The 25,160-nt window shown below is 39.3% G+C and overlaps 1 long non-coding RNA gene across 1 annotated transcript in view; it reads left to right on the plus strand.

The window, feature by feature from the left end:
* Positions 1-23,346, plus strand: part of LOC103556376 (uncharacterized) — a 50,792-nt gene extending 27,446 nt beyond the window's left edge. The window contains exons 3-5 of the long non-coding RNA XR_546189.2: positions 20,093-20,144; positions 20,307-20,489; positions 20,633-23,346. This is a non-coding gene — a long non-coding RNA (uncharacterized lncRNA). The remainder of the gene's footprint in view (positions 1-20,092; positions 20,145-20,306; positions 20,490-20,632) is intronic.
* Positions 23,347-25,160: the final 1,814 nt, after the last annotated feature.

Below are 25,160 nucleotides of genomic sequence, written 5' to 3' on the forward strand. Positions count from 1 at the left end.
TAACTTGATTATTAACTGAATTTTTCTTTCCATTTACAACATCTTTCTCTGTTCTTTGTCCAGGCCATTCCAGTTTTAGGTCTTTTTTTCTCTTTGTTTCCAGTGATTCAATTATCTGCTTGGAGCAAATTTATTAACCATTTGCTAGGAAGGAGATTTCCTTTCTTTAAGCACAGAAGACAGGCTAGGAATCCATTCTTTTCTTTTCCTAGGCCTCAGGTGACAGGAAGGAAAAGATTTCTTTGGGCATTGTGTTGATCTCTAGTGATGCTGCGATGCCACAGTCCCAGGGAGAGCTTAGTGCGGTGACTAACTCAGCATTAAGGGAAATTGTAACTGCAGCATTTGAGGTTAAATTAAAATCACCTGAACATGCATTTTTTCTATTACTCTGTCCTTGTACCGGGTGTCGTCCTGAGACAGTACAGTAAAATCCGTCTTCCTTGATTTGCTTTGATCCCATAGTGATCGGACAAATGAGAATGTTGGTCACAGTGGAAAATCATAAAATATCATTTATATGTATCGAAATTTTTATTTGAAGTAAAAAACTTATCTTTTGACTTATGGCCAAGGCTTTTTTCCCTGAAATGACCTGAAGGTTGGAGTTTCACATATCATTGCTTTCATAAACTGCACCTCTAACTGCCTCATCTATAAATAGCAGGTTTGATTTTTTTGGAGAGGTGCACAGATTTCAAGATAATTGTGAAACAATCTGAGAGCTAAATCTTTTAAGGTTTTCATGATAATTTCTCCCTAATAGTTTAGAGTGTCTCATGGTTCATACCTATATCACGACATTATACACACATCACATTTAGCAAATCTTTCCAGAAGGAACAGCTCTTTTTCATAGGTACACCTTTCTTTCTTTTTGCCTTCATATTTAATCAGTTTATAAAATTTGTTTTTTATTGCATAATTACAATAATTAGTACGACTGGCATAAACAGATATATGAACAAACATGGCTCTTGGGAAACACGCTTCAACCCTAAGAGCAGAATTGTGAAGGTGACCTGAAAGGAGTCCATTAGCCTCAAGTTCAGCCTGTCTCAGCATCAGTTAGAACTTCCTTACTAACTGAAACAATGCAGAACGTTAGCGATTTCTCTGAATGGTTAAGTGGGGATTGTTATAAGAAATTTGCTGTAATCTTGTACCAACAGTATTTATTGAATATCTCCCATATGCAGTCCCCTGAATGAGGCCCAGTCGTGAATCACACAAGAAGGATAATTCAGGTGGAGCGAGACTGTTGGAGAGGCATTAGGTAGGAAGGACTTGGTGAGAAAGACGATTCTTCCTACTGGAACAGAAAGACACAATGTCTCTTAAAAGCTTGAAGAGACAGATATGACTTTGTCTTGATCTGGACAAGGTACTTAATTAGATTTCCACTAGCAAAGGTGTGACTAGTCCACAATAAACATCTTCCTGCCCTAATTCTAATCCTTTCCTGTGTGCTTCACTGTTTTCATTCAAATCAGTTTGCATAAGTAATAGAATATGGATGTGCATGTATTTACATCATCTTAGAGGACGTTATACTTTGAGACATTTATTTAGAACAGAAAATATATATTATGTGAAATATAAACATCCTTCCTGCCACTGCCACAAGGTCATGTACATCAGTGATTCACATTGCGACTAATTGTACTATAAGCAAATTCGAACCCTCAGAACTCAGCAATGCCGTGATTAAATTTTGGTCTGACGAAGTTCTCAATCTCCTACTGGAATCCTGTATGTAAACTCTGATGGTAGTTATGACGCCTTTTGAATAACGAAGAGGTTCAACTGGAACAGAAGAATCACCCATTCGGAGTTGCCACTAATACAATAATATTGTGAGGCCCTTTGTAAATACCTGTAACTAGCAGTAAACATATCAGTGGCAGAAAATTTTAATCATAGTTCCTTTAAGATCACACACAAAATTTTTCATTTTATGACAAAATTTATCCTTCTCTTTGTTTATTTAGTTCAAGAGTCTTTTCCTGGCACAAAAATATAGACAGGACATTCCATGATTCCACTTGACAAAAAGATGCAAAGTAGAATATTTGGGAAAAATCTCTACTTACACAGGGCGAAAGTCCTGGGGCATAACTCAAAGTAGGGAGTTAGAGTGGCTCTGTCTTCTCCTGACCCTCCAAGGATTACCCTCCTCGTGAGAAGGAGGGATAGAAAAATCCACCCACAGGCAGAGAAAGATGACAAGGAAGCTTCTCATCTCAGCCTGGGATCTGGATGATAAAAAATGTAACTACAAGTCTACACTTCTGTGGGTTTCAAATTATACTACCAAGGTCATCAGTAGAGATAACCACGCTGAACAGGACCTTAGGACCCAAACTGCAAACGAATGAGAAGGTAAAGCAGAGGAAAGATGGGCAGTGTAGCGGTGGGTAGAGCCAGAAGCCTTTGAACTTTCTATGTATGCAGCGGACCATTTTAATACTAATGGGTTACTTACTATAACTGACTTATTCCTTTTTTTTAATCAAAGCTAATTCCTGATGTGACTTTTTGTTCATAAAAGTTACCCTTTTAAGGATAATCATACTTTCAAAAATCTTATCTGTTGGGGGGCCAGCCCCGTGGCGCAGCGGTTAAGTTCACACCTTCCGCTTCTCAGTAGCCCGGGGTTCGCTGGTTCGGATCCCGGGTGCGGACATGGCACCGCTTGGCAAGCCATGCTGTGGTAGGCGTCCCACATATAAAGTAGAGGAAGATGGGCACAGATGTTAGCTCAGGGCCAGTCTTCCTCAGCAAAAAGAGGAGGACCGGCAGTAGTTAGCTCAGGGCTAATCTTCCTCAAAAAAAGAAAAGAAAAAGAAATTTTATCTGTTAATAACCTAGATTTTGAGTTTGTTCTTTAAATATTTGGTATTGTTGAGGCACCAACGAACAAGCATTTCTTTTACTGTTTGCTAACAAAATACCAACTGTGTTCCCAAACTGGGTCTAATACTTTACTATTAAAATACACATTTCCATCTGTTAACTTGTCTGATTCTCCCAGGAGCCCTGGGCATGGGCATTATTAGCACGCATCACATTGGTTTTATCAATAGGACTCCTATAAAATAAGAGGGCTAGTGGTCAGGAAACTCTGGCTCAGGAAACCCGAGTGACAGGCTCAAGGTCAAGTGGCTCCTAAGGGAGAGGACGGAACCATCTCAAGGTCAGTCATCTTTCCACTGCACAATGCACTCTCTCGCCCTGGGAACAGATTCTCTCCATATTTCTTTGTTCTTGATGAAAAAGATGAGAAGAAAACAAGGAATATCAATTGGCATTTCCCTCTGTGTAAAACACTATTAAGTTTTGGATCAGTGAAAATGTGAGGTGCTCAAACAATCGATAACAAAAATATGAAAAGAAAGTGAGATTTGGCTTAACGTAGGTATCCTTGACTATGGAAGATTCCTCCTCAGGAATGCTCATTTTAAGCAACTAGAATTCTTCTCATTCTTTTTCTTTTTTAATGCTTTTTGGTGAGGAAGATTGGCCCTGAGCTAACATCTGTTGCCAATCTTCCTCTTTTTTTTTTTCTTCCCAAAGCCCCAGAACATAGCTGTATATCCTAGTTAAAGGTCATTCTAGTTCTTCTATGTGGGATGCCACCACAGCATGGCTTGACGAGTGGTGTGTAGGTCTGCACCCAGGATCCAAACTGGTGAACCTCAGGCAGCCGAAGCACAGTGCGTGAACTTAACCACTCAGCCATGGGGCCAGCCCCAAGTTCTTCCCATTCTATTTATTTGGGAACGCTTGGTCCAGTCTTATTGTTTATAATATTCTATTTTATCTTTCTCTTTTATAACTAGAAATTAAACCAAATAGAATTTTATTGAATTTGAGTGTTAGAGATCATTTTTAGTTTCTATGTTAATGGAATCTTAACATTGATGATTTCTACATGTTGCCATATGAGACACAATTTACTGATACTATTATTTATATTCTTTATTATGGCATATGATGTTATTTTGTTATTATTTTCAAAGATAAATTGAGTGTTTAGTTATACATTTCTATAAAAATTCCAAGGGGTGGGAGGGACTTGGTTTTTCAGATGAGTTAGAGCTATAGATGTATTACTTATAGTAACTGTAAAAAGGAAGTGTAAATCAGATGGTGTATATTTGGGTCCATACTCTTTGATTCTTTTTTTAAAATACTTTCATATTTCATTTCATTAGTGCAAAATGCAGAAGAAAAGTTGCTAAAAATAACAAAATCTTAAAAATGAAATCTGTGCCCTTGGAAAAGTTTCATTTGTTAAACATAAAAGGATTACAGCCAACTGCCTCTTGTTTTTGCTTGTACTTAACTTGAAAAAATTTGACATTGACTGTTTTGAAGGGCTATAATTATATATTTAGCAAGTGTTCACTATATATTTTTTTGGCTTCTTTTGTTTGAAGTTTCATTTCTACTCAGACTTCCTCTTATAATCCATTCCATCATCACTGCCGCATATTTCAAAAAATCATGTGATCCTTCCTCCTTTTGCCCATGTTGGTTTAGCTCTTGAATCCGAATAATAGCGAAAAATAGATTAATTCCTGGTTTCCTGAAGGCCTGGAGCTTCTAGGTATTTCAAAACCATAAACTTCAATCTTTAAGCATAACTGTAAGCCTTGATCTGGGTGATTCTACAGGCACAGTATCATTGATCACTTCACTTCTTCACTGTAGCTGAGCAGTAATACATAAAACAAATATGGATCAAATGTTGATCATCTTCTATTTTCTTATCTCTGTTGCTAGATGAGGAAAGGACCCTCCTAATTCCCATCTCCCATACTCTGACTTTCCTCTTCCCTCTCTCCTTCCAGCTTGCTTACCATACTTAACTCATTTTCTCTTCAACCCCAGAGACATTCCTGTACACCTTGATTCAGACCCTTCCTTCTGCCTGAAATAGCTTTCTCTTATTTTCCTAGAAAATAAATCATTCAAAGCTCATTTCCAACCTCTACTTTAAAGGATAAAACTTTCTAGACCCTCCCAGACCTAACTGATCCCTTCTCCGTCTGTAACCTACAGCACCTCATGCACACCTGTCGGAGGCATTTCCCAAGCCTCGCTATCTCTGCTTCCCTCACAGGCTGTGAGCTCTTTGGGAAAAAGATGGCACTTGTGGTCATCTCTGGAGCAGTGCCTTGCACATAGTGGGCACCAGACACTTTAATAAAAATTATATTGACACTTCCTTTCAGATGAAGTGCAATAAAGAACTCTATTTACTGTGAGAAACAAGTGAGGATTCTGCTAGATTTCAAGCTGTCATTTCAGGAAGGGAGGTTCTTCTTATGACAAAGGAACAAGTATGTAGATAGCAATTATTGTGGCAAAAAGGTAATAAAGGTGAAGATATTTTAATTAAACGTGGTAGTTGCTTAGAGCTGAAAGAAAATCTTTGTAGCTATGGTGAGATTATGCAAATTGTTTCCTAGATAGATTCTACCTTTGTCTGCTCCCAGGATTAGCTTATGCAGACCTTTCATCTTTCTTTCTGGTTTTCTTGATGAATGTATAACGTCTTCTTTCTGTCTGTATTTTGCTCAGTGCCTGCAAAACCTGACACTCATTTATGCATTCAACAAAGTGTTTTAAATACTCATGCTCTGCTAGATTACATGATGATGACTTGAGTAAGACTTCCCGTTTGTTCCTTCCACTGAAGTCTTATAGAAATAACTGTAATAGAAGGCAGACTCTGGGTGATTATAAAAATAGTTGGACTGTGCCAGTGCTGGAAGGATGCCATCTTAACTGACAGTATTTCCTCCTATTTCTGTAACAGTGAGAGAAGGCTGTCACTTTAGGTCTCAGTTTTGTGTTTCTTTTGCAGTATTTGTTGGCTTCCCCATCCCTGGCAAAGCCAATCTTGCTTCTTGGGATGGATTCTGTGGAAAATCGAGATAGTTCTAGCCTCAGGAAGTTGTCCTGAGATTGTTGTGGAATTGTCAACAATTGCTTCTACTCCCTATCTGCTCCATATTGCTACAATAAGTTCCACTGAGGTATCTGGGTGTTTATTCACAAGGATGGAAGCTATAGTCCTACATACCCCACGTTGTTTTGAAAGGTGGAGTTTCTGCTACTCCATCCCATTACTCCAGTTGAATCACTTGAAAGGCTCTTTTCACACACCTTGAAGGACACGGACGTTCTTGATTTTCGGTCTACCTCTCTGGCTGCTCCATTTCAGTCTATTTTTCTGGCTCCTTCCCATTTTCTTTTTTTGTAAAGTTTGGAGTTGCCCAGGATTCAGTCTTTGGACTACTTCTCTTTTTATGGATATTCATTCTCTGGGTGATGTCATCCTGGCTCACGGGTTTAAAGGCCATCAGCATGCTGATGACTCACAAACGGAATCTCCATTTTGCGCCTCTCCCCTGAATTCAGCCTCATATTCACTTGGGTGTTTAAAGGCATCTTGGACTTAATATGTTCCAACCAGAGTTCCTGAACCCCAACAAGCATGCTCCTCCTACATTTTTCCCCATTTAAGAAAATGGTAGTTTGGGGCCCACCCTGTGGCTGAGTGGTTAAAGTTCTGGCAGGCTCTGCTTTGGTGGCCCAGGTTCACCAGTTTGGATCCTGGGCATGGAACTACTCTACTCATCAGCCATGCTGTGGAGGCATCCCACATAGAAAAAAATAGAGGAAGACTGGCACAGTTGTTAGCTCAGGGTGAATCTTCCTCACCAAGAAAAAGAAAATAAAATAAAATGGTAGTTTCATTTATTTATCAGCTCAAAGGAGAGCCATTCTTTCTCTCATTTCCCATATCCAATCCTTGAGCAAACGTGTCAGCTCTCCCTTCATATTAAAATCAGAATCTGACTTCTCACTATCTCCTCATTACCACTCTGGTCAAAGCTGCTATCCCACTGTCCTCTCTTGAGTACATGATTTGTCATAGTCTGTTAACTGCTCTTCTATTTCTGTTCTTGCTCCACTGAAGTCTGTTTTCCATAGAGCATAGGAATAATCCTATTAAAACAGTCAGAACAATGCCATGCCTCTGTTCAAGGACTTATAATGATTGCCCAGTCCACTTAGGGTAAAAGTCAGATCCTCACCAAGGCATCCAAAGGCTCCCACCATTTGTTCCACGCAAGTTACTCTCACCTCCCTGCTCCTGGCGTGCCACTGCCTCAGAAGCTGTGCACTGCTCTTCTCTGTCTGCTGTACTTTCCCCTAGGTATCCACACGGCTTGCTTCCTCCCCACCTTCGTGTCCTGACTCAGAGAGGACTTCTCTGACCTCCGCACCTAAATGTGCAGACTCTGCCTCCGTCCCCAACCCAGACACTCACTACCTTGCTTCTTGGTTTATTTTATTCCATAGCTGTTAGCACCATATCACATTTTATATTACTGTTTCTCTTGTTTATTCTCTATCTCCTCCCACTAGAATAAAACTTTCCATGAAGGCATAGATCTTGCCTGTTTAATTCATTTCTTTATGCTCAGCATCCAGCACACTGCCTGGTAAACAGTAGATGCTCAAATAATGTTGCAGGAGCCAATGAATACGAGGCTCTCAGGGAGAGTATGACCATCGCCATGAACCCATCTGGTAATAAATATGAGTGTTTGTGTGTAAGAGGTCTGCGGAAGCCTGTTCATAGAGACATTCACCATCATGTTACCCCTTTGCTCGTTTCCTGTAGGTGTTAATCTGATATACATTTAAACCTTAATGAGTCAGAAAAGAAGGAGGGGAAGAAAGAAAAGAGAGAGAGAAAAGGAGAGGGAGAAAGAAAGATTGTTTTTAATAGACTAGTTAGATCAAGGTTTCTATTAATGGGGGAAAATAATCTCTTAAAAACTTTCTGTGTAATTTATTCTTTGAAAGGGCATTCAGCTAGATTTAAACTGTACCACAACATATTCCAAAATTATCCGGCAAGTCATTAAGTGAGTAGATCTTAATTCCCATGCCCTCACTTTCTAGTTAGGATTATGCATCGTCACCAACAAAAACAACATAAATTAGTCAAGAGAATGGACGCAGGAGCAGAGCTTACACGTGAATCCCCGCTCAGCCCTTCTTCCTTTAGCTGTGCGCCCCAGAATCTTCATCTGAAAATAGGAGATAAAACCAGCACCTACTTTACAGAGCTGTTGTGAAGATTAGAGCAGTTAATATTTATAAGGTTCTTGGAGTAGTGTCTAGCACTAGTTAGTGCTACGTTTTAAAAAATACAGAGTTAAATAAAAAATATCCAAAGCCTTATATTTGGTCCCCTCGCCCTGTCAGCCTCACTGCTCACGTCCTTCTGATTTTTCCATCTGCCGCCAGAACTCACTGCTCTTCCTCTGCCAGGTCCTTTTTTTTTTTTTTTAAATCAAATGTGTTATTTCAAGTAGCAGTTTTGTTTTCAAGACCAGCTTCTATGGTTAAAAGGAATTGCCTGTGGAATAGTGATTTGAAAAATGCTTTATTTTGTGACTTACTCTCACATAAGAAAATGTCCTGTCTTTTGGCCTAATTTTGTGGTTAGACCCTCTATAGATTTATAACTATGAAAAATTGTGGTTGGAATTAGCTAAAATAGACAGCTGAACTTTGTTATCAAGCAAGAATTTCCACTATCAGACAGACAGTTCAGGCACATAATGTAAAAGGATTTGAGCGGTAATCCAGGGAATCTCTGAAATAAAAGCAAAGGCTTTTATTAAAGATGCTTTCTAGTCCTCAATGTTTAAAATGCACCCTTACTAAAAGGCAGATTTCAGTGTGGTTCCTTCACTCAAGGATATGCTTTATAATTTTTGCTCAGAATTCCTTTAACAGATTCGCAACCTAAAGAAATTACGCTTGGACCCTACCCTTGGAAGAGACATTAGATATTTGTATTTCCTCTGCTGTTTCTCTCAAAAGGCTGAATGTCTGGCAGCTCAGCACTGGTGTGTTAGGATGTAGAGTGGTTTGGTACTGGGGCCCATGCATCCTAAAGCTTGAGAACCACTGACATAGATCAAGAAAGGAACAAAAGAACAAAGTAGCTGGGTATTCCAGTTTTTCTGGCTTTCAGATAACTATCAAATGCCGAATGGTGAATGGGTGGGTTGGACAATTAAAAAGTGTTCCTGGTTGCCTGAGTCAAACTCCCTGTTACTGATAAGTTGGGTAATCCTGGGCAAGTTGCTTAACCTCGTCTATAAAATGCTACAGATGAAACAGTGCCTGTGTCCTGAGTATATCACAAAGATTAAATTGGATCAAGTATTAAAAATGCCTGTCATACAGTGTGCTCAATAAATGTTAGCTATTATCGCTAGCCATTGGATAAGGCAGAGATCATGCCAAAAAATGTTATGTAACCTTCCTGCCTGTTACACAGCATCAGTTACACAATGATTTTTGTCTAGCCCCCTGCTTTTTTGTACTTTTTTTCTTTTGGGGAAGATTAGCCCTGAGCTAACATCTGTTGCCAATCCTCCTCTTTTTGCTGAGGGAGACTGGCCCTGAGCTAACATCTGTGCCCATCTTCCTCTACTTTATATGTGGGATGCCTGCCACAGCATGGCTTGACAAGAGATGTGTAGGTCCACACCCAGCATCTGAACCAGTGAACCCTGGGCCGCCGAAGCAGAATGTGCAAACTTAACCACCGCGCCATTGGGCTGGCCCTGTCTAGTTCCCTTCTGAACTGTGCAGCCTTTTTCTCCTGGGTCAATACCACATGGTCTAAAATAATTTGTTTCACAGCATATTCTGAAAAGCAGAAGAAAATCTTATTGAGTCCATGGAGATTGTTCTTGTGAAATACTCCGTTTGTTCATATTGACCGTGTGACCGACTAGTCAGTTCCCGCTAGCAGCCTGTGAGGACCCCCACCAAAAGCTTTAACCTCTTTCTTAATCAATGTCAGTATAATTATAAACACAGCCCTCTCAAGCTTTCAGGCCCAGTGATCTCTTCAACCAGGCAAACAAGCAAACAGAAAACACCACGTGGGCCTGCTTACCGCAGGAGAGATGTTTTCAAGTCCTCACTATTGTGCTACGTTGTGGTGGAAAGAGTCACATCCATGGGATCCACACTGGGCTTAGGTTTTGACGGCACCATCTCCTGGCTGTGTAACCTCCAAAGTATTGCTTACCTTGGCTGAGCCTCTGTTTCTTCTGTAAATGGTTATAGTTACACCCATTTTTTTCTGCTGTTGTAAGCATCAGCCATACTAAATAAAAGATGCCTCTTGTAATGACTATCATCTAGAAAGTTCCCAATAAATGATAGCTCTTAGTGCCAGTTGTGGAGAGGGGAGAGTGAAGAAGATAACAGTGGCAGCAGTAAGTAGTCTTCTGGAAATTCTGGGGTCACCTTGCAGCTTATCAAGCCATTTTATGTCCTAAACTCCAAGGCTTGCTCATGTCAAGATACGAACAAAAATACTTAGAAGCCCTGTAAAGTTTGCTTTACTTGAATTTGCTTATTAAAAAAACCTGTTTATAGTAACTCCCTGCATCCTAAAGCTTGAAAGCCACTGACATAGATCAAGAAAGGAACAAAAGAACAAGTAGCTGGGTATTCCAGTTTTTCTGGCTTTCAGATAACTATCAAATACTGAACGGTGAATGGGTGGGTTGGACAATTAAGAAGTGTTCCTGGTTGCCTGGAATATTTGCTTTATTCTGTTTTACTACTAATTTGTAACCATAACATGTGCCATTAGATTTGCTTGTTTTTTCGAACATTAAACGAGATAATGGAGTAGGCAAGTCATTCAGTTAGATTTTAATCTCAGCGCCATAGCTGTATGTTAAAACTTCACCCTTGACCTTTCAGATGTAGCTATATCAAAGGAAAATAAATGGCATAAAACTGCAGTTTTTTTATTTGACACATCTTAGGTCAGCCTAGAGGTTATAGGATTTGGAAAATCAATATATTCTCCACAGTACTTTTTTTTTTCTTTTGAGGAAGATTAGCCCTGAGCTAACTGCTGCCCATCCTCCTCTTTTCACTGAGGAAGACTGGCCCTGAGCTAACATCCATGCCCATCCTCCTCTACTTTATATGTGGGACGCCTGCCAAGCAGTGCCATGTCCTCACCCGGGATCTGAAGCGGGGAACCCAGGGCCGCCGGAGCGGAACGTGCGAACTTAACCACTGCGCCACCGGGCCGGCCCCTCTACAGTACTTTTTGTGATACAAATTAGTTGACTTGAACGCCATAAATTTCACAGTGCTACTGGCACCTGCAATGTCTGTGCAGCGAAGGATACACACTCATGTCATGTTAAAAATAATATATGGCACTTGACACAATTTTATACATATATATCACTTGACACTTTGCTAAGCACTTTCTTCTTATAAGGTAATATTGGTTTACAATATCATATAAATTTCAGGTGTACATTATTATGTTTCAATTTTTGTGTAGCCTATATTGTGTTTACCACCAAAAGTCTGGTTGCCATCCGTCACCTTGTTTTTTTAATTAAAAATTTTTTTGAGGTTTTTAGTTTTTTTAGCTAAGCACTTTTATATGTATGACCCCATTTGAGTCTCACAATTTTGCCCATTTTATAGATGAAGAAAGTAGGACACGGGGAGATCAGGTAATTTGCCTGTGTTAGTTGGCTCTTAAAAGGTCAAGTTGGGACCAGGATTTGACATTTACCCTGACTCATATTCTTTCTGCTTAGTATTCTGTCTTCTTCTTAAGGCATTTAGGAATAAAACACTCCTGGATTTGCATGGAAAAGACTGAATATTCTTCAGCTAAGGTGGATTGTTTATATATGTGGCACGGGTGGTTGGAGGAAGGCAGTGGATCCAAACTTTTTTGTGGACATCTCTCATCCCCCACAATCCCTGGTTCTCTTCTCCCTGACGTTTGCCATCTTCCTCAGAGAAAGCAGCAAGGGAGTTTGAGATGGAATCTGAAAAGGTGCAGCTTCTGAGGCCCTTCCTTAAAATGGGATTGAGATACCCCAGTGCCAGAACCATTGTGAAGGTGGTGATGAGGCTGCCCCTTGGGGGCCCATGCTCTTGGTTGGGGTACAAATTTCTCCTGGGTGATTTAGGACATCACAAGATTAGGGGAAAGTGGGTGTTTCCCAGCTTGTTTGATAGAGAACTGAGAATGCTTTGCACGCCATCTGCCCATAACCTCCCTCACTAGAAACCCTGTCAGGGAGCATGGAGGGGGCCGCGTTCCTCTTTCCTTTCACCCTCCCCCCAGGCTGCCCTTTTATGAGCTTTCTTATCTTCTAGGATTGCTCACATGCTCCCTTAACCTAGTTTCCCCTTTCTGAGTATACGGGAGAGGGAAAGAAGGAACACTTATTGAGCTACCCATTGGTGACCCTGGAGAATGTCCAGGAAACCTCAACAAGGGCAGTAATGTGTTAAAGAGAAAGTGCCAAGAACCAGACCTAGAAAAAGGGTTGCCTAGCGTAGCCTTTTCCCTGGGCTAGGTCCCATACTCATGCAGTCTCTCTGTGTTCTGGGACACTCTCAGTTTTGTGACTTTGGCTCCAAAGATGTCATCTTGGCCAAAGATGCACCTCACCACAGGGGATGGAGGAGAGCCTTAGGACAGGAGAGTGTTCAAGGATATTAGGGAACTTGCAAGGACCACTTGAAGGTCAAGAAGGTCTCTGTTAGAAACTCACAGAAAGAGCGAAGGGTTGGCTGGAAGAACAGTCTAGATCAAGAGGAAGCTGCATGTTCAAGCAGAAGGAAGTGAGTGGCAGTGGGGGAAGGGGACCTGATGTTGCAGGGTGGAACCAAGGCATGTGGTGCGATGTGAGCAGCTGGGGGAGGCTGGGCTCATTTGATGAAATTGGTTCCCATCTCATCAAATGTAGGCAATATTTAAGTCCCACTTTGTGCTCATGCTGCACCTTCTGAAGTCAAAATAGACATATAATGCTGCGTTATTATTTAGAACTGATGTATATTTATGTAAGCTAAATCCACTAATCCAACTTTAAAACTTCATCATTTTAAAGCCTGAGATTGATCAATATCAAGCATCAAAAAAAAAAAAAAAAAAAACAGCTCAGACTCTAGAGCTGCCTTGCGCAAAATGGTAGCCACTTGCCATACCTGCCTATGACTCCTCCAAAATGAGATATGCCATACGTGTAATTGCATACTGGATTTTGAAAATATAGTATGCAGAAAAGAATGTAAAAATACCTCAACTATTTTTTGTTACTTGAATGTTGAAATCATACTTTGGATATCCTGGGTGAAATAAAATGTATAAGAATGAATTTAGTCCACCTACTTACATTTTTTAATATGACTATTTGAAAGTTTAAAATTACATATGTGGCTCATGTTATGTTTGTATTGGACAGTGCTACTCTGGAACCTACTTCTGCCATTTATTTGCTCTGCGTCCTCCAGGAAGTTAGCTAACTTCTCTGTACCTTCAATTCCTTAGCTGTAAAATAATTGAGTTGTAAAGATGAAATGATTTGATATATGAAAAGCACTTGGAAAAAAATCCTAGATATAGAAAATTTAGCTATCATCTATCTATCTATCTATCCTCTATCAGCTGTAACAAATACATGTGTATTTGTATATGCAGAACCAAAGTGTCATACAAAAGTATTAACTACTACAAAGTGCTTTTTATCATGGCTTTATTCCTTTTCTTTCTCTCTTTTTTTTTGGTAAAAGAGTTTCAGTGAATTACAGTTACAAATCAGAGAGAAATCCTAAAAAAAGTGTGGAATAGGGCTGTTTCTGTATTTTCAGCTAACTGTTGTAGCTACAAAAAGCATCTGAAGTATTTTGCTGATAGTTGGAATAATAATAATTTAATTACTTTTCAAAATAGCTTCACAATCTTTTAAAAACGTGAACTCCTATAAAGCGTCCTTGTTTTGCGATTGCCGTGACAGGAAACACACAATGTGGGATCCAGTCGTTAAGGCAGGTATTTCGGTAGAAACAGACAAATATTTTTGGTTGTTTACTGTAAGTACGAAGAAATTACACTGGAATTAGTGACTTGTTTAATTAGAAGCTGCAGCTTGTTTGTGAGCTCGTTTCTTCTCCTAAACTACTTTTAATTTGCTTAGATGTGAGCCTAAAACCTGTAACATGTGGACACTTCTAAAAGCAGGGAAAATCCAAAAGCTGTGGTGGAATTGGAGGAACGTGATCAAAAAGAGAAAGGGGAGGGGCCAGCCTGGTGGCACAGCAGTTAAGTTCGCAAGTTCCACTTCAGTGGCCCAGGGTTCACCAGTTCGGATCCCAGGTGTGGACCTACGTGCCACTTGTCAAGCCATGCTGTGGCAGGCGTCCCACACATAAAGTAGAGGAAGATGGGCACAGATGTTAGCTCAGGGCCAGTCTTCCTCAGCAAAAAGAGGAGGATTGGTGGCAGATGTTAGCTCAGGGCTAATCTTCCTCCAAGAAAAGAAAGAAAGGGGAAATGGAAAAATTGCACATGGTGTAATTTAAAGGACTTGATTGTACAACAAGAATATGGTAAGTTATTCAAGAATTGCCTGCACAAATAGAAATCTATCCATGTAACTCTGGGACGTAAAAACAGAAGTAGAATAGTGGGAGCATTCCTATTTTATGTGATATGTGTCATGGTTCCAATGCTTTTTAGGGGACTGATTCTAATTTTTAGCTCCATAATTTAAAATGAATGTACTGGGTATAGAGAGAATAGCAAATATGATCAAAAGATTAGAAAATTAAATATCTGAGAATAGAGAATTTTAACATAGAGTTTTGAACCCTTAAAAAAAAACCCCCACAGGACAGATCATTGCCTAGTGGTTAAGTACAGTGCATTCTGCTTTGGCAGCCCACATTCAGCACCTGGGCACAGACCTACACCACTCGTCAGCAGCCATGCTGTGGCAGCGGCCCACAGACAAAATAGAAGAAGATCGACACAGATGTTAACTCAGCGCAAATCTTCCTTAAGAAAAACAAAGAGGAAGATTGACAGTGGCTATTAGCTCAGGGCAAATCTTCCTCAGCAGAAAAAAAAAAATGCAGAGTTTTTAAACTGGAAAAGGGATGAGTGACAGTTCACCAAGATTAGAAAGGACAAATGAGACTGAAGCAATGAATATGTATAACACCTGAATGCAGATGTTGTCATAAGATAATCTCAGTTGAATCTCTGCCTGAGAATCTGCCAGAGTACTTTCAGCCTTGTGCTGTCTTAATTCACACTGTTTGTTTGACGTATTTGGAAGAAGGGGGATTAGATCTCCTTCCTCTGAATGCCTACAATACCCTACGCATCTCTCTGCGGTGGTGCTCAGCCCACTGTATATATTCTGATCTTCTACTTATGTGTGGGTTTCCAGCTGTCTAAGGACAGGAACTCAGGTCTTCTTTGTCTCCACCATCCCAGAGCCTGGCAGTGTCCTTGGCACATAGTAGTAGAAACTTAATAAATATTTGTTGTCTGAATGCATGAATAAGCATAGGGAAATTTAATTTTCTTGAAAGAATATTTTAGAGTAACGTGAGTTAATTATTTTGTCACCATTAGGATCATTATCAAATGGCTCCGTAATAATCCTTGATTCTAAGACTGAGGATAAGATGGGATGATGGTGCATAGCTAGAGGAGTCTTAGAATCAGACAGCTCTGTCTCTAGCTTGTGCAAGTTGCTTGACCCCTCTGAGGCTCATCTTCTTACTTGTAAATGGAGAGAGTAATACCTAATACCCTGTAGGGTGATGGTAAGCTTGTAGATTAGATGTGATGATGTACAAAAAGTCATTAAGCTAAGTGTCTATCACTATGCAAGCACTACAGTCATTCATTCAACAAGTATCTATTACTACCCGATAGGCACTATTCTAAGTATTAAGAATAAAACAGTGAACACGGTCATTATAATTATTATAAAATACAAAGGCTTTAGGTAAAATTATCTGTCCATGATGGCTCCCATTACAGGAAGCCCATTCCTGGGGCTGCTGTTACAGAGCAGAAAATAGCTATCTTATGTAGAATGTTGGGAATGCAGGTGACCCTGTCCATCAATCTGCAATCTTAAAGATTCATGAGAACAGTGTGGTCTCAAGACTGACTTGTGGACTTGGGTCTCTGCTTTAGGACTCTTGCTGTCGGCCCTGAGCTTCCAGTGCTGAATAGTCCACCTGACTCCAAAGAGCTTCCACACTATGCAAAAGCTTAAAATTAAAGCTCAATTTTGATTGCTGAATTATCTATGTGTTGCCATTAGGCTTTACCACAAAAGAGCTGGGAGAAACAAAGTTGTTAGTAAAAATGAAGGCCAGGAAGCAGCCTAGGGAGTGGTCTGGAGTAAATCTTTTTCAGAATTGGGGTGCCCTGGTGATGAACTCTAGAGGATGGAACTGACTTTTACTTCCTATCAGCATCACCATCATCACCATCACCATCATCATCACCATTATCATCATCACCAAGTAGTGGACCCATAGTAACCCAGAGAGTAGCAGAACACGGCTGGTGGTAGAGATCATGGGTAACTCCAAATCACTGGCTAGTCTTCTGTTTTGTGCCTGTTGAACTTAATTTTCATTCCCTTTATAGATAGAATTTGAAATATTCTATCTGAAATTTCTAGCATTAGATTTGGCAGAGAAACACTCAGAAAAATTTACCTTAGCCCTTTCTACAATCTGCTATAGCTTTTTAAAATTTAAATTTATTAAGGAAAGTTAAACATTTAAGAAACGGAAAACAGACGTCTTGACTGCGGTAGATGCATCGATGGTTTCGCTTTCATAACCTAGTTCCTTCTCAACTTTTGGGTCTGTTGCCAGAAGGGACCTTAATTTCTTTTCATCTGCTTTGGGTTCCTCTTCTCTTTACTGTGGTCTCAGTAGAGACAAGGAGAAAAACTGAAGAGCATGACTCTTCATCACTCAATCTGGAAAATTCAGTACACCCAAATTCAGAAACTGAGTCCTAAAAGAAATCAAGGAGCCCCCTAAACCAGCAAGATAGAAAAAGTAGCAGGTCCAAAGGCAAGGTTCCCATCTTCTTTGTTTCTTTTTAGATCTCTCCTTGATTTCTTATTGAGATGAATCTATCTGGAGGTCTATTTCTGAGTATTTTCTTCTGGCAGAGATTTTACTTTCTTAATTTAGAGAAAAGAAGAGTTGGAGAAAGAAATGGTCACAGAGAAGAGAAAGAGAGTTTATATTAAAAAAAATACGATCAAAAGCAGATTCTGATTGTTTTAGTTCAATTAGAAATCTTGTTTGATAACTTTGAAGATTATTGAAGCCTAAATAAAATAGTAGAAGTAATACTATTTTGTTAGGGAGATTTGTGTCTCTATAGATTAATGGTTTTATTGGATGTGTAATACAGGATTGCAGGATGCCATAAGGTGAACATTAATAGAATGAGTTTTTTTTTGTCTCTCCTCCAAGAAATTCAACTGGTTCTATCCTCTTTCTTTCCCTTTCTCTGTCTCTCTCTTTCTTTCTTTCTTTTCCTTTCTTTCTCTCTCTCTCTCTCCTTATTTTTTTTTTGTGGTTCAGTTCCAGACTGGGAGTGGTCCATGGAGTCTTGGCTGGGCTGGGCTTGAAAGAGACTTGAGGAGATTCTTTCTTATTCAAGAAAGTCAGATTGCTTCTAGGAGCAATTGGGTGTTTGAGTCTACCCTCAAATTGCCCTTAGATTAGTCCCAAGAAATTCTGGTGTCACTGGAATGCTGGACCACCTGTTGACAATTCTCATCTGAATTCTTAGGCAGTACAATATTTTTCTCCCCCCAATTTTTGGTCTTGGGGCTTTTTCCTTTTAACATTATGGCTGACATGTGACAGATTAAAAGATAGTCACTGTCAAAGAGCGGGCGCAGAGGGAAGGCGGCAAACCGCCACATGCCACTGCAGTCACTATGCTGGGAACCGGCTGCACAAGGTCTCTTTAAAAACGCAGAACAGCTGTATTAGCTGATTAGAATCCCATTTTTAGTTAAGGAAATTAGTGTTCAAATAAGCTAATAATTTTCTGAAGGTCGTACAGCTAAGAGATGGCACTGAATGAATTTGAGTGCAGGTCTGTCTGAGTCAGGGCTAGGATTATTCCTGTTTATGCAGACGCCTCCTCAGCAAGTCGGTCCCTGTGCACATTATCTTGGCTTCCTTTAAGGTCTCAAGGACTTTTTGACCTCATGTGAGTTGCATTTTCTGGAATGCATAATCCAAGTGACCACAGAATTAAGGAGGAATAGTCTAGGAAAGCAAATCCAAAGTCATGTCAGAGAACATTTGTGCACCAAATCTAGGAGATCCCATTCGGTGGAGTCTAAGATGCATCCCGCCCAATCTAAAACTGGAATTAGGATCTACAGCCTGAACAAAAGAATGTCCTTTTCCAAGGACCAACATGGGGCTAAAGAAAAAACAGCCCTTGGATGGGGCAGAATAAACCAGCCAAAAAGGAATGAGACCCAACGAGCTAGGATTAGACGAGGCAAGAAGATGAAAAAAGTAGTTCATAGAAAAGACTGTGTGCTCTCTATATGGTTTGTACCTATTACTACGTCTTTAAACTGATTTTAAAATAAACTTTTTTTAGTAATCAATCTCGTGTGCTGTATTTTGTTGACATGGAACCAGAATTTTAAGTAACAGGGTGCTAAAGAATTGTAAGGGGAAAAGTCGATGGATTTCAGGAGGATGGTCTTTGGGAGAGAAATTCCCAGTTGCCTGGATGGTGGCATTGATGAATTACTCAGAGAAAAATCCCTGGAATTTGGTTACAGGATTATCTATTGTCCTCTGGCCCCACCACATCTCCAGGACTGGACTAGGAATAAATTTCTCTCTCTTGATGGTTTTACTGGAAGTAAAGATGGGAGTGGGAATATGGAGGCAGGAGAGGGAGACGAATTATCCAACAGGGAATTTTTTTGACTTAAATTAGCTTGCCCAGCACATTAGCTTGTGCCAAAGCCTACCATGTGACAACAAAGGACACAGTCAAAACTATCCATAGCCATGCAGACATGTTCATAAAAGTACTGGGTGTGGTCGCCTGTGTTAATGATATATAGAGCTTCTTGTCATCTTAAGAAAAAGGAAGTGCAAAAGTGAGTATCTGTGTGTGCTGGTGTGGGAGTTTCTCACTGGGCGTGTGAGTTTTGATGTGTGTTTCCGGGTGAGAGAGGGGAGGATGGGCACAGGGCAGAGATGTGAAGGAAGTACAATAAATGTGGCATGTCTGTCCTCCTCAGAATCAGCGTGTGATGCTGCCCCAGTGCTAAAGGTCACTCCCCGTTTCTCCCGGTCTGGGAAAGATTGTCTGCCATCACCTGTTTGGTTTTATGCCTAGATCTCTGGGCCACCACAGCTGTTTTTAATTTTGCTTCAATTGCAAAAGCAATATATAGTCAATGAAGAAACTTTGGAAAATATAGAAGACAGGGAAAATAAAATAAAACTGGCTCAAAATTCTGTCGCCATGCCATAACCGCCATTAACATTTCATTGTGGATCCTTCCAACTATTTAGTTGCCCAAAGCTGGGATGATTCTCTCCACACCACTGTGAAACCTGCTCTTCCCTCAGGACTTGAAGCTCCATTTGGGTGTAATGAGTCCTCTTCAATTCTGCTTGCTTCAGGGTCACACTCGGGCAATTCTCCATCCTCACGCAGACCACGCCTCTGTTGACTTCATCACATGCTCTTTCTCAGCGATGTCCCCCGAGTCTCCTTTAGATTTCCTGATCCTTCCATGAAGTCACTTCTTTGCTTGTACGTTCAAACCCCTTTTTGTAATCACCTGGGGAAACCTTGAACCTCCAAAACTCCAACTACCTGTCCATCCATGTGAAACATTGCTGGAGAAAAACAGACGTCTGTGCGGACTCCTCAAACATGGTATCCCTCTAGCTAATGAAATGTGCCCTGCTTTGAGCCTCTTCGTGTCCGTTCTGCCCAGAAATCTCTTTCCTGAGCTATCTTCCGTGCTTTATTCCTTACCCCTCAGGTCTTCCCTCCTGTCCTCACTACACTCAGAGCAAACATCTCTCATTGGCCTCTGGGCACTGTGTGGAAATGACTGAGCCGTTCATCTCTCTTTTCTTTTAGCCTGGAGGCCCCTTGAAGAGAACAACCACACCGAGTGGAGTTTTGTCTCACAGTAAGTGCTCAATAGATGTCTGCTAAATAAAAGAATAAATAAATGAAAAAAAAATCTACTTCTCCAGTTCATAAAGGGCTTTTACCTACTTTATCATATTTGATTCTTTTAAAAAAAATCTCTGTGCTGGGTTGGTGACAGTATTTCGGCCGTTTTCTGCAGATTTGGGGCAGGCTTTGACGAGGTTCACACTGTGAGCAGGAGGAAAACCAGAAGCTCAGTGTTACTCCTGTTCTGTCATACTTCTCACACTTCCTCACCAAAGTGGTCCCCAAAGCAGAAGAAATGGACGGTATGGGATGCTGTCGCTGAACACGTCCTGCGGAAGCGTGACATTTCTATTAAGTATTCAAAATTTGTTTATCTTAAAATGTGTGCAAATTTAGTGTATCATTCCATTACATATTTGCTTCAATATTATCTTTTTAAATAACCTACCTGCCAATTTACTTTAAATTATTTGACTCTCGCTCTCCCCCTCCCTCAAGTAAAACTGCCACTACAGAAAATGCCGCATGTTCATCCTATGGCCTTCCAGACCGTCTTGCATCCCATCCGTGTCCTCAGAGGTATGTGTCAACCCAACTGGAGGAACAGCCAGCTGTACCACACAGCCTTGCCCAGCTGGGGGGTGAAGGCACAACTTGCTAACATTGCTATTTGTATATCAGTGAGTGAAATGAGAAGCACCAACTCAGTTAAGCAACAGATATTTTCAAGGCAAATTTGCTGAGCAATATCCCAGCTTCAAGAGTTATCAGAGGTGAATAACATCTGGACAGGCTTTTAAGACATTTCACAACTTAGATGGAAAGAAACTCTTCTTGACTTTCCCAAATATGCAACCACACTCCACCCTCCCCTCATCTGAACGACTAATGTACCTCTTGCGGATGACTGTGACATTTATTGCACCTATTTAAAGGATATAATGTTCCCTAGAGAGAAAAAAATTAATAAATGCTTGTATGTCCAGCATGAGAAACAGTAACTAGAGAAGACAAAGTTTCATGTTACCTGACTCCTAGATACACCTGCTCAACCTTTCAGAGGCCTGAGTCTGTAAGGATAAAGAATGCAATATGAGAAATAGCAGTGCATTACCCAGAGAGTTCCATTTTACAGCTCAGAAAAAGACAGGAGATCTTCTATTATTTATGGCAGGTTATTTATGGGGGATAGAATTCTCAAAAATTTGGCTTTCTGCTTTATAAAATTATCTCCAAATGCAATAATCATACATAAATGCTCTACTTCCTGTTGCTACTCATAATGGGCTTTTTGGTAAATATTTTCTTCTATCACCAAAACAATCTAAATAACTTGTTTTGATTTACTTGCTGAAAAATCATTGTAAAATAGAAAAATACTGTGTTCTTGCGAGGACATAAAATTCATATATGTAGCAAGAAGGTGAGCTTTAAAAGTACAGTTCAGAAACTACAGACTTGAATTCCTTTTGATATATATCTTAGTTTTAATTATCTTCTCTTTCCTTGAATTTTGATATCTAAAAACTGAATCCCTCTCTTCTGGAGACAGTGCACATACTGCAAAGCTGCAAGGGTGTACAGAATTCCAAAACTGTAGAATATAATAAAAATTAAAACCAGTAAATCAAATGTTTAAAATTTAATATATCATTATCGGGGTCTATGAGCCTTCATGCTTAGGATGGACTCATGGGGAGATTCAAGATTTCAAGCGAGAGTTTCATATCAGAATTATCTTCTCTAGACTAAAACCATATTCCAAGAGTTCTGACTTGGCAGATCTAAATTTAGAACTGTCTTTTAAAATACTGATTGTACAGCAAAGTATACAAATAAACAGACTCCAGGGAGGCAAAAGCATTCGCTCCTTTCCTCCAGAATCAGCTTCCTTTACACCACCCTGCTCTGGTGGCTGTAAGCCAATTCCTGTGGCAAGACATATTAAAACAGCTGTGTGGCTCTGTGCTGATCTGCAACGTGATATTTGGCTCCGTCAAGTCTGGAAAATGACTCGGGAGCTAATGCTGTTACCTGCCTGACTTCAATGTATCTTTGTTTGCTTGCCACAGGAACAACAATGTAATAACAGGCTGTTTACTGTCTTCATTATAGTGGACTGGTGAGGCTGAGTTCTAGAGGCGCTGGCAAAACTCAGCCAACAGATTGGTGGTTTTATTTATTTATTTTTTTATAAAGTTAGCTTTTAATGGCCCATTTGTGATTGAATCCAGAACTTCATAGTCCATACTGCTGACCACTGTTATAGCTAGGAGTCCTCGATTTTGCCAAGAATTACTGGCTGTGTCCATAAGACACCAACAGGACCAGATGCAAAATGCCATGTACTAGTTATTTTGTCTATATTACAATTCTGATGGTAATTTTTAAGTGACCCAACCAATTTAATACAAATAGGGAGTGAACACAGACATACCACCAAGTGGAATTTTGCACTGTGGGGTATGCTTGTGTGAGTGGTTCTTTTCTCACAGGTTCTATTGTGAAAGATTATTGTTTGTGTCAACTTGTCAGAGCTACAACAGAGAGTAAGTCATCTCACTTACTTGAAATCCAAGTCTTAAATTTAGTTAGAATAAGCAGATTTATTAATGATTATTATAATGTGGGTCATACTAATTGAAAATATCAATTTATAAATTCTCATTGAGTATTGAGTTTTTTCTACTGTGTTAGGTTACCATTGTTTATATTCCTATGTTTCTATTAAGTTCAGGGTGTGGCTGACTGTTTTGATGTTAGGGTGATAATAGAGAGAAGCAGTTGGTTTTAACTTGGGGGGATTTCAAAGAAATTAGAATCATCTCGGGCCATTTTATTTATTTTGATAATTTTTCATCCTAGTCAAAAGAGACAATGGCTATGTCTGACTCAGGGAAAAGCACATAATCTAATTTGTACCAGGATTTAGGAGGATTTATTACACCACAACAAAAAATGAAATAGAAGCAAAACATAAAACATAGGGACATTCAAACCTACCCCTTCTGTCTCCCAGTGTTTCATTTTCCAGGCATCCCCTGCCTTTCTTCCTGCGTCTCTGTCAATCACAGGACTTGTCTGGCTCTCTGTCATGTTCTCTTTCTTTCTTTCACACCAGCAGCATCTACCTTTTAATACCAGCCTCTGGTACTACTCACCTTTTTCTCTCTTTTAAATGCCTTTTCACATTAAAAAAAAAAAAAAGAAAAGAGGTTGAGAGAAATCTAATTATCTTCTGCCATTTTCTCCCTCTCTCCTTGCCTCCTCCATCCCTGGGAGAAAATAGATTCAGATGCTTTAGGATCAACATACCTTTTTAACCTAAATGAGATTCTGATTTTTCTACTCCAATTTGGGAAAATGATATAACATCCTTGTCTCATTTGGGATTCAAGGAGGAAAGCTTTTAATATCTCTGTTGTAATATATGAATATGTGAAACATAATGCTTGCTGTGCATTTTTTAATCAGATTAATGAAATTCCCTTTTATTCCTAGTTTAGTAAGTTTATTCCTAGTTTAGTACTGTTTTGAATAGATTGAATTTTATCAAATGCCTTTTTGTATCTATTGTAATGATCACACAATGTTTTTCCTTTATGACATTAATATGGTGAATTACTTTGGTCTTTGAGTATAAATACCTTTCTGGAGTAAATATCTGTAGTGATGACCTCTTTTTTATTTCTGATACTAGTTATTTTTACCTTTTAAAAAAATTTGTCTGTCAATATAGATTTATCACTGTTCTTAGTTTTTTTAAAGAAACAACATTGAATTTGTTAATTTGTTTTACATTTTTTCCTTTCGTTTCTTTCTGCTTTTATATTTATTACTTCCTTTCTTCTACTTTGTTTGGGTTTAATTTGCTCTGGCTTTTCAAGAATCTTCAAATGAGAACTTAGATTAGTAAAAATCATTCACTATTTTTCAGCCTTTCTTCTTTCCTAATATAGTCATCAATGCTATAAATTTTCCTCTAAGCATGGCTTTAGCTACCTCCCAATGTTTTCATGTCATATTTTAATCTTCATTGATGTTATCTACATTTTATTTAGCTATTTGACTTATGCATTATTTAGAAATATATTGTCTAATTCTTAAACATTTAGGTATTTTCTTGCTACCTTTTCACTATTGATTTCTAGTTTGACACTATAACCAAAGAACATACTCTAATGTAAATCTTTTGCAATTTGTCCAGCTTTTCTACTTGGTCCCTGTGGGAGGTTTGCTTTGCAACCAGCTCTGTGCTATTATAGAAGCAAAATCATCATTGTGTTTATTTGCATTTTTTTTATTACTGGTGCAATTTTTAATTTGGGCGGATATTTGTCTTTTGTTTAGAAATTTTACATATGACAATTGTATTTAACATTTTTTCTTTATAATTTGTATCTTTCATTTCATGTTTAAGAAAATTATTCCCTATCTTGATATTCTAAAGATATTCTAACACATTTTAATTTTTTAAGTTTCTATGATAGTGAAAGAGCATACTAACCAAATAAGATACCAAGACAACATATATAAACCAGGACTGATCTAAGCAAACTGATAAATGCTGTCACTCTACCTAGAACCCATATATATATATTTTTTATCTCTTATTTTACCTCATCTGTCCAAATTGAATCATAACCTCCTAGTAACAATAGCTAACATTTATTACCGACTATGTGTTGGGAACTATGCTAAATGCTTTGCAGACACATTTTATTTAATTCTCACACCAACCCTGTGAGGTAGGTATTATTGTCATCCCTGGTTTACAAATGAGGACAATGTCCCACTAAAAGTCAAGAATCTGGTCATCAACTGAACCAATACTTGCACTCAATAGCCCATCCAGGATCTGAGTCAGTCACTATGCAGTGCTAAGGTCTTACCAGTGAAGCTGAGTACCAGAGGGTTACTGTAAATATTTAATAAGAGCATGGTTACCCTTCAATCTTGTTTCCAACACAGACACAGATGAAAAGAAGTTAACCCATGCACCATTATAAGCTTGTTAATTTGCTGT

The sequence above is a fragment of the Equus przewalskii genome, chromosome 31 (genome assembly GCF_037783145.1).
Source record: "Equus przewalskii isolate Varuska chromosome 31, EquPr2, whole genome shotgun sequence".
Taxonomy (NCBI): Eukaryota; Metazoa; Chordata; class Mammalia; order Perissodactyla; family Equidae; genus Equus; species Equus przewalskii.